The sequence below is a fragment of the Ailuropoda melanoleuca genome, chromosome X (genome assembly GCF_002007445.2).
Source record: "Ailuropoda melanoleuca isolate Jingjing chromosome X, ASM200744v2, whole genome shotgun sequence".
In the NCBI taxonomy this organism is placed as follows: Eukaryota; Metazoa; Chordata; class Mammalia; order Carnivora; family Ursidae; genus Ailuropoda; species Ailuropoda melanoleuca.
The window spans coordinates 110,278,104-110,291,200 of record NC_048238.1 but is presented as its reverse complement, the minus strand read 5'-3'; positions in this window follow the sequence as shown (position 1 = coordinate 110,291,200).

Below are 13,097 nucleotides of genomic sequence, written 5' to 3'. Positions count from 1 at the left end.
CGGAATCTGGGGATGTACTGTATGGTGATTAACATAATATAATAAAATAAAATTAAAAAAAAAGAATAACTAATAACTATATAATAAATTGAAAACATAAACAAAAATTTAGCTCTAAAAATAATAATAAGTCCAAGTAATTTTATAGGTAAGTTCTATCAAATCTTCAGGAAACAGATAACTCTATGTTATATAAAAAGTTTTAGAGGATAGAGAAATATAGAATGCCATCCAACTCATTTTCCAAAGTTGTCACAATAATGATACAAAAATTGATCAAGTATACAAAAAAGGAACTGTAGGCTAATTTTATGTATAATAATAGCATAAACCTATTGAGTACATACTATCATGCCAGACTCAGTTCAAAGTCCTTTAGGCACTATGCTGTCTCCCAAAATAATGGAGAAATTCCACTTCTAGTAATGGTGGAATAGGGTATTCCATAACAACCCTCCCATTCAGAGCAGCTCCCATTGAGAACAGCTTGAGAAGCTGGACAAAATATTTAAAAACACTTTTTTGTATTCATCAGGGAGCTAACAAGGCAGGAAAAATTTACAGGGCCAAGATCTCAGAGAAAATGGAAGCTCAGGAAAGGGAGTCTGGCATTTGGTGGGACTTACCATTCTAAGAAATGCCTGATTCTGAAAACCTGTATATAAGAGGCTAAGAAGTTGGGCTGAGCTTTGGCAGACTCATGGAAATCAGTAAATCAAGAACTTAATAGATAGGTTTAAGATCTGATTAAATATAGCTGAAGAGAAAACTAGTGAGTAGGAAGATAATTCTAAAGAAAAAATTTTCAGACTGAAGGACAAAGGGACAAAATGACAGAAAATACAGAAATGAAGGTAAGAAAGTATGGCACAGTGTGAAAAAAATCTAACATACCTGGGATTGGAATTTCAGAAGGGGGGGAAGAGAGAAGCAATGTTTGAGGAGATAATGGTTGAGATTTTCTAAAATTGATGAAACATGTTGAGCCAAAGATTCAGGAAGTCTTGTAGAACTCAAGAAGAATTTCTCCTACACACATCATAGTTAATCTTTTGAAAACCAAGGACAAAGCAAAAATCTTAGAAGCTTCCAGAAGAAGAAAAGATATATTCTCTTCAAAGGTGAAACTATAAGATTGATAATGACTTCTCAAAAAAATAATAGAAGCCAGAAGCAAACAAAATGACATGTTGAAAGTAATGACATAAAATAACTGCCAATTTGGAACTCTGTATTCACGAGGTCATCTTTTGTAAATGAAGGCAAAACAAAGACATTTTTGGATAAAAAATAATTGAGAGAATTCATCACCAAGAGGTTTGCACTAAAGGAAAAACCTTAAAGAGCATTCTTCAGGCAGAAGGAATATTATCCCAAGAGGAACCCAGGAGATTTAAAAAAGAATACAGAGCAATGGAAAAGTAATTATTACTATATAGAAAGATCTAAATAAATGATGACTACGTTAAACAGAAACAACAATGTCATATAAATATTATATGTATACCTGACCATAAATAGCACAAGTGGCAGGAGAGAGTTAATGAGATTAAAGTATTTTAAGTCCCCCCACAGCCCTGTATTACTTCATATTACACTCTGAAAATTCAGTCATGCATGTTGCATTCCCTAAACTAACTACTAAGAGAATAAGCAGATAAAAAAAATCAGTAAGTATATAGAACATGTAAATATGGTTAACATGCTTGGCCAATTGACATTTAACAATGGCCACAATGTACTTTTTTCAAGTGCATGTGGAATATTTACCAAAATTGAGCATATATTGGGCCATAAATCAAGTTTCAAAGGATTTAAATCATGCAGAGTAAATTGTCTTACCATAGTAGAATTAAGCTAGAAATCAATAACAAAAAGATAACTAGAAAATTCCCAAATATTGAAATTAAGCAACATATTCCTAAATAACCAATGGGTCAAAATGGAATCATAGTGGAAATTAGCAAATACTTAGAACTGAAAGATAAGGAAAATGAAATATAAAAACATAATGGAAAGGAAAAAGGCAAACCATCATTATATGCATTTCTAATTATAAAATCCAAGAAAATCAACCTGAAAACTATTGGAACTTATAGGACTCAAAGAAATGACTTATTACCACATAAAAATCAATAGCTTTTTTTATATACTAGCAAAAGCTAATTAGAAAATGTCATGGTAAAAATATTCCACATCACAATAGCAAGAAATACTATCAATACCTAGAAATAAACCTAAGAAGATCCTTACTGATAATGGATAGAAAGACATGAATAAATGGAGAATCATACCTGGAGCCTGAATGAGATGTAGTGTAGAGTTAAGAATACTGACTCTGGCTCCAGGAATCTGGAGCTCAGACTGTTCAAGTTCAAATCCTGGATCTGTGACTTCCTAGCAGTGGTGTCTTAGCCAAGTTACTCAACCTCATTATGCCTTAGTTTCCTTTACCTGTAAAGTGGTGATAATCATGATAGCCTGTATTTTATACAGGGAGGACTAAATGAGATACTGTTCCATGAGTGATGTATATAAGGCTATGACCTGTACTCTGCTCTCCTGACCCCCACATCTTACTCTCCTCACTTTTTTCTTGTCTGTAGTATTTATTGCCCTTTAACATGCTATACCATTTACTTATTTCTTATATTTATTGATTATTGTCTATTTCTGCTAAAATATATGCTTATTGAGGGTAAGAATCTCTTATTTTTTCAATTTTTATAAATGTCTCTATTATTTGCAAATGTATCCCAGATGCATAGGAAATTACCTGGTACATAGCAAGCACTATTACTAAAGTGTCAATTCTCTAGAAATTATAAATGTAATTAAATTCCAATAGATATTCCAGTGAGATATTTTATAGAACTTGAGAAGCTGATTCTAAAATTCCTTAGAAAGGGAAAGCAAGTAAAAACAGCCGGGAAAAATTTTACAAAGAACATGGGGGAAGGGCTTGTCTTACTAATAATTAGCACAATGAATTATTGGCACAGGAATAGACAAATTGATCAGCGAGACTCTCTCTCCCTGTGTGTGTGTGTATGTGTGTGTCTGTGTGTGAAGATGGAATTTCATATGAGTGGGGGAGGAATAAACTGTTCCATACATTGTGTGGGGGTAGTTGGCTATTGGTTATTTATCTATAATATCACTCCCACACTCTACGAGCTTAAAAGCTTTTCTGTTTGATCATCTACTATCATGTTTTTTAAATCAATATTTTCTCATTACTGCTTACAACGATTTGAAGGAAGTTATGAACTCTGTATATATATTAAGCTGGACCCCAAATCAAAAGAGCCCTGGTTTCAACTTTTGTAGCTGCTACTAATTTTCTTTGTGTCCTTGAGCAAATCACTTCCCCTTTCAATGTTCAGTTTCATTGTCTACAAAGTGAGAACATTTTATTAGATTAATTGATTAAGATCCAGACAGGTTCAACTATATCTCTTGAGTTCCTGCAACTGTTTGGTGATTTTAATTAATTCTCACAGCTCCATTTTCTCCCTGTTTAGTTGAAGAAACTAAAGCTCAAAAGAAACAATGGTTTGCTCAGGATCCCACAGGCAGAAGCTGCTTGTTCCAGTTTGAGTTAGGTTTGCCTGTTAATAAGGAGGCCTAATGAGATAGAAGTTTCTTTTTTTTCCCACCATAGTGTTAGACAGTCCCGAGTCAGCATGGCAGCTTCTCAGAATCCTGGTTTCTCATCTGTATGCTTTGTCATCCTTAGAGCTATCTTCCATCCTCAATGGTGCCTCACAGGCCCAAGAGGATTACTGTAATTCCAGCCGTGACATGATGTGGGGGGGGGAGAGAGGTAAACAGTGCCTGTCCCCAAACCAAGTCAATTCACTCTGAAGAGCTTTTTGAGAAATGCCATCTAGAATTTCTATCTTATTGACCACTCCCATCTCCAAGGGAGCTTAGTTTATTGAGCTGAGCACATTGTTGTCTCAAGTTAGTTTTTAAAGAATAGGAGAATCAAAGTCGACTTAATAACTAGCATTTCTGCTATAGTGATAAAGCCTCACATCCAGGTCTACTGTCACATGTGTGATACTCTTTTCATGAAATCTATATGCTTGACCTTTATTTTTGAAGTGACTACTTGGAGAGAGGATCAGGGTAAATTGGATGAAATGGCATTTGGTTTGTGCCTCCACTGATGATTAGAAGGTAAACATTTGGAGCTAGGATTTAGAGAATGCACTATAGTGGTGGAAACATGTTGGTCACACACTGGAGGGTGAGGGGTAGATGAGGGACAGGGTGCTACTCAGATTGGCTAGGGCCCAGAATGGGTAATGAAAGGCTAGCAGGAGCCCAGGCTACTAGTAGGTGGGTTTGTTAGCTTCTGTCTTAAAGACATTATATGCCTGGGCGACACTTGCCCCACTCCCCTACATACACAAATTCTGGAACAGCAGGGTTGTAAGAGGCAAGAGGATGGAGGAGATAGTACTTTGTGTGGAGAATTGACTCAGCTCAAAAAGTTAGCTGATGTTTACCTGTCCAGCATTCTCAATGTCTTCTTTTGGTTCAGGTAGTGGTTCTCAACCTTTGCTGTAATTGGAACCACCTGTAATCATTTTTAACAAATATTTCCCACTTATTCCTGACCCCAGAGTTCTCCTGATTTGATTGGTATGGGGTGCTACCTGGGCATCGGGGGTTGGCAAGGCTCTTCAGGTGATAAGAACATTTAGCCAACTTTGGGACCTACTCAGTGAAGGTACTGAAGGCAAAATATTAATGAATGAATTATATTTGATACCATTATATTGTTATTATATATAACATTATTTATAATATTACATATTACTATTATCAATAGAATTTTCCACCAGGTTCCCCGTGGGTGGGTGTGCAGGCTGTGAGGCTGTGTCGCAGCCACCTTGCCTGCAGAGAACCAAGTAACCCAGAGGTTTTCACACAGTAAGGATTTGCCTCCTTCCTTGCTGGAGGGTGCCATATTTGGAAGAGTTTAACTCAGAGGTGCTGCATCCCCCATTAGCACTTTTACAAGATGCTTTAGCACACACTTGAGGTTTTCTGGGTTGAAAAGCCAGCACAAGGAATTACAAAGATGGATCTTCTGGGATTTAAAAAAGTACTTACAAATAAATCTCTTCTCCTTCATCCCACAACTAATGGGTCAGGTGGTCTTGTTTCAGTTCTGTGTAGGATCTGAGATGCACAGGGGTTAAAAGCCCAGCTGTAGAGTTGGCAGTGTCAGTGGGCAAGGCTGGACCTGTTCTGGAGCTAGTGAGGAAGCCAAGCTCTGACTGGAGTCCCAGGCCAGGGTGTGAGCCAGAGCTAGGGAAAATCTGGAGCTCACCCCCCGCCCTCCATTTTGCAACCAGCTTCCTGCCTTTCCCAGCAGAGAGACTGGAGAGCCAGAGAATAAGTGGCCATCATCAGTGTAAATTAACTAATTACCAGTAAAATTTGCCTCATCCAGTGTAAATTTTTGTGGGTTCAAAGCTGTCACAGAAAAAGAATTAGGCTGAGAGCCTGCCTCTGGCTGCTGGGTAGGGGAAGAGTGTGAATAAGGGGTTTGCAGAGGCCAGTTGGGCTTAGTTTACAAATGGGAGCTGAAAGTGCCTTGTCTGTTGATTGAATTTATTAATAAGCCACATATTTTTGAACATGAGTAGAGGCAGCTCACACACACACACACAAAATAACATGATGCATAAACTATTTTGTTTAGTTTAGCAAAACCTGAAGTTAATAACATTTGTTATTTCAGTCTCTTCTCATCAAATCCTCACCACAACAATAATTCTGGAGCACATCCAGAGTGGGACAGACTAGTCCAATTACTAAACTACTGTAATTAAGGCTGAGCAAGAGGGATTTGCTATTACAAGGATAAGGTGCAAGAAAAAGAGAAAGGGTGATTCTTGGTCCTTAGCTGGAGGTATTCATTACCCCAGTGAGGGCCAGGTTTGCTGAAGAAAGAAGCTTATCTATAAAGGTTTTGGTCTAAAGGTTAATAGGATGGATACAACGAAGCTTTATTAAGGATACTTTCATCAAAAGATGGATAAATTATGAAAAGTGAGAAAAAAGAGAGGCAATTGGAAAAGGATATGAATGACTTTCAAGAAGGGATTTTTGGATGATTTAAAACAAGTTTTCAGGTTAAGTAAATAGATAAAGTAACAATGTTTAATATTTACCTAGTTCTAACTACACGCTGGACACTGTTCCAAATATTTTACATGTATTAAGTAACATTTATTCTTACACTAAGCTTGTGAGGTAGGTACTAGTATTATCATTCCCATTTTATACTTGAAGAAACTATACACAAAGAGAGGTTAAATAATTTGTTCAAGGCCAAAATGTTAATAAGTTGTGGAACCAAAATTTGATTCTAGGAGGTCTGGTTCCAGACCTCATTCTCTCAACCAGTGGTATTCAAAGTGTGGTTCCTGGACCCACAGCATCAGCAGTACTCGGGAACTCATTTAGAATGCAAACTCTGAGGGTGGAGGGAATGGGGTAACTGGGTGGTGGGCATTAAGGAGGGCATGTGATGTGATGAGCACTGGGTGTTATACACAACTGATGAATCATTGAATACTACATCTGAAACAAATGATGTTTTTAACTGAATTTAAATTTAAAAAAGTGCAAACTCTGAAGCCTCCCCCCAGACCAAATGACTCAGCAGCTCTGGGGTGGAGACTGGCAATTTGGTCTAATCAAAGTTATCTCTCTCTTTTTCTCTGCATTTGTGTCTCTTATTTTATTATGTTATGTTAGTACATCATTAGTTTTTCATGTAGTGTTCCATGATTCCTTGTTGGGGTATAACACCCAGTGCTCATTGCAATATGAGCCCTCCTTAACACCCATCACCAGCCTAACCCATCCCCCCCACCCCTCTGAAACCCTCAGTTACTGTTTTCCATAGTCTCTCATGGTTCGTCTCCTCTGATTCCCCCCCTTCAGTTTTCCTTCCTTTCCCCTAAGGTCCTCCATGCTATTCCTTATGGTCCACATATGAGTGAAACCATATGATAATTGTCTCTCTGCTTGGCTTATTTCACTTAACATTTGTGTCTTGTAAAAATTACAACACCTTGTGAATATAGAAAATAGAAGTCTTCAACCTTCTCCAATCCCACTTGCCAGAGATTATGTATTAGTTTTCAACTGCTGCTGTAACAAATTATCACAAATTTAGTGGCTTAAAACAGGATACATTTATTATTGTACAGTTCTAAATGTCAGAAGTTGGCTACGGGTCTCACTAGGGCTAAAGTTAAGTTTTTGGCAGGCTGCATTCCCTTCTGGAGGCTCTAGGGGAGAATCTGCTTACAAGCTCATTAAGGTGTTGACAGAATTCAGTGGCCTTGCAGTACTGAGGTCTTCTTTGCATCACTGTCTTCCAGGGGCTGGAAGCCTCTTTCTGATCCTTTCACATGGCTTTCTACCTCTCAGAACCAGCAAAGTGTTGCTAAGTACTTCTCACACTGCCATTTCTTTGATTCATGTGGGGTTTTTCCAGTTTTAAGGACTCATGTATTTAGATTAGTTTTATCCAGATAAGCCAGCATGATCTCCCTTTTTAAGGGCCACAGCCTTAGTCACATCTGCAAAGCCATTTTCATCATGTAAGGTAACATATTTACAGATACCATGTATTAGGATGTGAATATTTTTGGCCATTTTTCTATCTACCATAGTTTACCAGTTTGTTCCATGTACTTCTAATTTTTTCTTTGCTTCTATAAATAGACATGAATGTGCATGCGTGTGTGCATGTGTATGTATGCCTTATATATTTTCTTCTTTTTTGTTTTTAAATAAACAAAGATTTTTACTAGGCATTTGGTTTTGCAATAGGCTTTTTGTACACTTAACAGTATATCACATGCATCTTTCCAAATCATTACATATGGTTCTGCCTCATTCTTTTGAATGACTGTCTAGTGATCCAGGAGCTGGTTACACCACCATTTCATTAACTTATTTTCATTGATGGATATGTGAACTATTTCTATTCTTTTAAATGGAGAGGCAGTGATCATAATTATACATTTCTACATGTTTGTTTTCTTAAAGTCTGTCCTCCACACAGCAAATAGGTTATGATCATTATGCAATAAAAGCCTAATGAATACTTTTCACTTAGTAGAAACTAACTTCTTTACCGTGATCTATCAGGGCCTTCAGGATATGGCTACCTGTCACTTCCATGACCACCATTTTTCCTATTGCTCACTCCACTCCAGCCACAATGTCCTTTCCTTAAACACATCAAGCTACTTTCTGCTTCAGAACCTTTGGATTTTCTGTGTGGCTCACCCCCTTACTTGCTTCAGTTCTCTCTGACATGTCACCTTATCAGAGAAGTGTTCCCTGACTGTCCACCCAACAAATAATGACATCCCTCCTTTCCCACATCACTCCAGTCCCTTTACCATGCTTTCTCTTTCATTTGTTATATATTATTTGATACATGTGAAATGCATGCAAAATAATGCATGCCATGTATATTTAAGTTACGAATGATTATGAACAAGGCAATAAAATGAACACAACTATACTTTATTTTCCTTCAAAGCACTGATTACCATCTGACAGTTTTTGTAGTCTCACTCTCTACTGGAATATAAGAAGCCTCTAAGACTGTAACTTTGAGTTGTTTACTGCTGTCTCTTCAGTGTTCAGCTCAGTGTCTGGCACATAGTAGGTATTTATTTGCTAAACAAATAAATTTGCAAAGATGAACTACTAGAAGTGTAATTTCTGGGTCAAAGGTCAAATTACCTTTTAAAAGGTCACACTAGTATACACCCCTACCAACAGTATATTGTTTCCATTTTAATAACTTTTTATGTGAAATACAGTTTTTAAAATATGTAGGTTGTTAGTTAAAAATAAAAATGAATCACAGGAATCTGGCAGTAAAGAATAACTTTTTTTCTTACAGAGGATGTGCTGAAAGCTTGACAATGGAGGATTTTATCTTCAGCCTGCTTTCCACAATTTGGGAGTAGAAGGGCTTCTCTCTCACAGTGTTTTTCAGCTGGAAGAAAACGTAGAGAGCAAGGCAAGAGAAGAGAGTAAATTTCTGTGAAATAAAGAGATTAGATGTTAAATGCAGTCAGATAAAATATTTTCTTTTCATGAAAACCTTCTCAGACTAGTCTATGTAATATCGTTACCCCCATCCCATTAATTTTTTTATAAGTTGTATTGAGGTTTTATTTACATAAAAAATTCATACATTTTAAGTGTTTTAAATGGTGTGTGGCCCTGAGGTACTTCTCTGGATAATTATAAGTTTGTTTCCTACCAGGAGGACACCCTGGATTTGGTCTTTAACAATTTGCACTTTAATGTGAGGAGCTTGATATATGCAAGACAACTGGACTAGGAGATAGAAGACCTGGTCTAGTTGCCATCAACTCCTGAATACACAGACTACTTAGATATTTAATATATATGACATTTAACTGTGATGCAAAGCAAAAAAAAATGGAAAATTTTCTAGAATATTCTTAGGAAAGTCAGATGTTCTTAGGAAAGTCAGATGTTGTATGGTGACTAACATAATATAATAAATAAATACATAAATACATAAAAAGGAAAGTCAGATGAGGAAGAGATTAATTCCAGCTGCTGAGATCAAGGGAAGTTCCATGGAGGTGGTGGCATCTGAACTGGCACTTTGTGATTCTTGCAATCTGAACATTTGGAAATGGAGAAACAAGCAATCCAGGCAGAAACACAGAGGCCAGAAGGTTCGGGGGTATGTATAGGGAGTATTACATAATTGTTTTCTGAAAAGTGGATTAAATTGGATAAAGAATGTGAGATAAATATGGAAAGATAAGTTTAAATAATATCATGGAAACGGGTAACATCCCCCTTTAAAATTCCAACCTCATATGAGCCTACTCTTTCTTCCTTTGGCTTCTCTTGCTTAGTTGAATCATGTTAGTCTCTTCAAAACTAACTTGGCTAAATACTCAGAGAAGCCAGTAAAGAAACTGCCAAAATGCAAATGGGCAAATGAAAAGGTGTTCAACATCATTAGCCATTAGGGAAATGCAAATTGAAAACACAATGAAATATCACTACATATGGTATGGCTAAAATAAAAAGTAGTGACAACACCAAATGCTGGTGAGGATGCAGAGAAACGGGTGGAACGTAAAATGGTGCAGCCCTTCCAGAAAACACTTTGGCAGTTTCTTAAAAAAAAACTAAACATGCAACTGCAATCCAACTCTGCAATTGCATCTCTGGGCATTTATCCCAGAGCAATAAAAACTTATATTCACACAAAAATCTATACAAGAATGTTTATAGCCAAATATTGGGGAAAAACACACATGTGCCCTTCAATGGGTAAATGGTTAATCTGTGGCACATCCATATCATGAAATAGATTAAGCAATAAAAAGTAATATACTTCTGATACATGATAAAAACTTGGATGGATCTCAAGGGCATTATGTTGAGTGAAAAAAATGAATCTCAAATGGTTACATGATGGATTATTCCATGTATATAACATTTTCAAAATAAGAAAATTTGAGAGATGAACAGATTGTTAGTTTCCAGGGGCTATGGATGGGAGGATAGGAATGTGGGAGCAAAGTAAGCAGGGTTATAAAAGGGAGACATGAGGGATCTTCGTAGTGATAGAACTATTCAGGATCATGACTATTATTGTGGCCACACACATGTGCACACACAAATGAGTACAGATAAAATAGGAAATCTGAATAAGATCGGTGGATTGTATCAATGTCAGTATCCTGGTTGTGATGTTATACTACAGTTTTGCAAAATGTTGTTGTTGGAGGAAACTACATAAACTGTACTTGGGAACTTTCTGTATTATTTCTTGCAACTGCATTAGAATCTACAATTATCTCGATAGAAATGGACGGCACTGGAGGAGATAATGCTAAGTGAAATAAGTCAAGCAGAGAAAGACAATTATCATATGATTTCTCTCAATCTATGGAACATAAGAACTAGGAGGATCGGTAGGGGAAGAAAGGGATAAAGAAAAGGGGGGTAATCAGAGGGGGGAATGAAACATGAGAGACTATGGACTGTGAGAGGCAAACTGAGGACTTCAGAGGGGAGGGGGTGGGGGAAGGGGATAGCCTGGTGATGGGTAGTAGGGAGGGCACGTATTGCATGGTGCACTGGGTGTTATACGCAACTAATGAAGCATCAAACTTTACATCGGAATCTGGGGATGTACTGTATGGTGATTAACACAATATAATAAAATAAAATTAAAAAAAAAATAAAAAAAAAAAATAAAAGAATCACATCCCAGCAAAAAAAAAAAAAATAAATAAAAAAAAAAATAAAAAATACCAATGTCACGTAGTTCTAAAACCCAGTTTTTTGAACTACAGTAACTAACATTAAGCCTTAAAAAGCGTACATGTCTTCATAGTTCCTCTGCCTGGCCCCCAAACCCCTAATTAATCTTCATGTTGTCAGTCATCTTATTTTCCACTTCTCAGAAACTGGTCAATGTATTGTCTTTTTGAACATGTACAAAAGTCCATATTCTAACACTGTCACCTACCTAGGACTCTCCCATTAAGCCCTGTTTTCTAATTCAAAGGACCTGTTTCACTCATAGATAAATGAAACAATGAATAGCTATAACTTTCAGGTGAGATTTGATCTCCAGGTGTGGCAGCCATGGAGATGCATTGCTTGGATCAAAAAGACTTGACCTCCAGTTGACCTGTAAGCGGGACTCTGGCACTCCTCCTCTCCTGTCCTTGGAATTTGGGTTCCACCTAACGTTTTCCACTCTACTCCCAGAGACTGTCCCAAGGACATAGCCTTGAGATGGCGATATGGTGTTGGGAACGACTGCATGGTATATATGACTGAACCTAGTTAAAGCCTCTTTATAAATTTTTAGGATTTGGCAGGTAGGTTCAGGATCCATTTATCTTTTTTTTTTTTTAAAGATTTTATTTATTTATTCGACAGAGATAGAGACAGCCAGCGAGAGAGGGAACACAAGCAGGGGGAGTGGGAGAGGAAGAAGCAGGCTCATAGCAGAAGAGCCTGATGTGGGGCTCGATCCCGTAACGCCGGGATCACGCCCTGAGCCGAAGGCAGACGCCTAACCGCTGTGCCACCCAGGCGCCCCCCATTTATCTTTTTTTAATTTTTTTATTTTTAATGATTTTTAAAATTATATTAGGTTAGTCACCATACAGTACATCCCCGGATTCTGATGCAAAGTTCAATGCTTCATTAGTTGTGTATAACACCCAGTGCACCATGCAATACGTGCCCTCCTTACTACCCATCACCAGTCTATCCCATTCCCCCACCCCCTCCCCTCTGAAGTCTTCAGTTTGTTTCTCATAGTCCATAGTCTCTCATGCTTCATTCCCCCTTCTGATTACCGCCCCCCATCTTTATCCCTTTCTTCCCCTACCACAGGATCCATTTATCTTAATCCTGCCTAAGACAAGCCTCATACGTAAGTTCCCATTGCTTATTTTTTTAAATTTTTTTTTTAAATTAAAAAAAAATTTTTTATTATATTATGTTAGTCACCATACAGTACATCACTGGTTTTTGATGTAAAGTTCGATGATTCATTAGTTGCGTATAACACCCAGTGCACCATGCAATACGTGCCCTCCTTACAACCCATCACCAGCCTGTCCCATTCCCCCACCCCTCTCCCCTCTGAAGCCCGCAGTTTGTTTCTCAGAGTGGAGGAGATAATGCTAAGTGAAATAAGTCAAGCAGAGAAAGACAATTATCATATGGTTTCACTCATCTATGGAACATAAGAACTAGGAAGATCGGTAGGAGAAGAAAGGGATAAAGAAAGGGGGGGTAATCAGAAGGGGGAATGAAGCATGAGAGACTATGGACTCCCATTGCTTATTAATACTGCTACCTGCCAATCTCGCCTGCCTCTTTTTTCAGTCTCTCTTTGCCCTCTGAGTACAGGCGCCAGTTTCAGATTATACCAGGGAAGTTTCTGGGAGGTTATAAACTAACAAGCTGGCACCCTCAGTGTTTGAAGGGAAGCCCAAGAGTTTCTCAAACCTGCA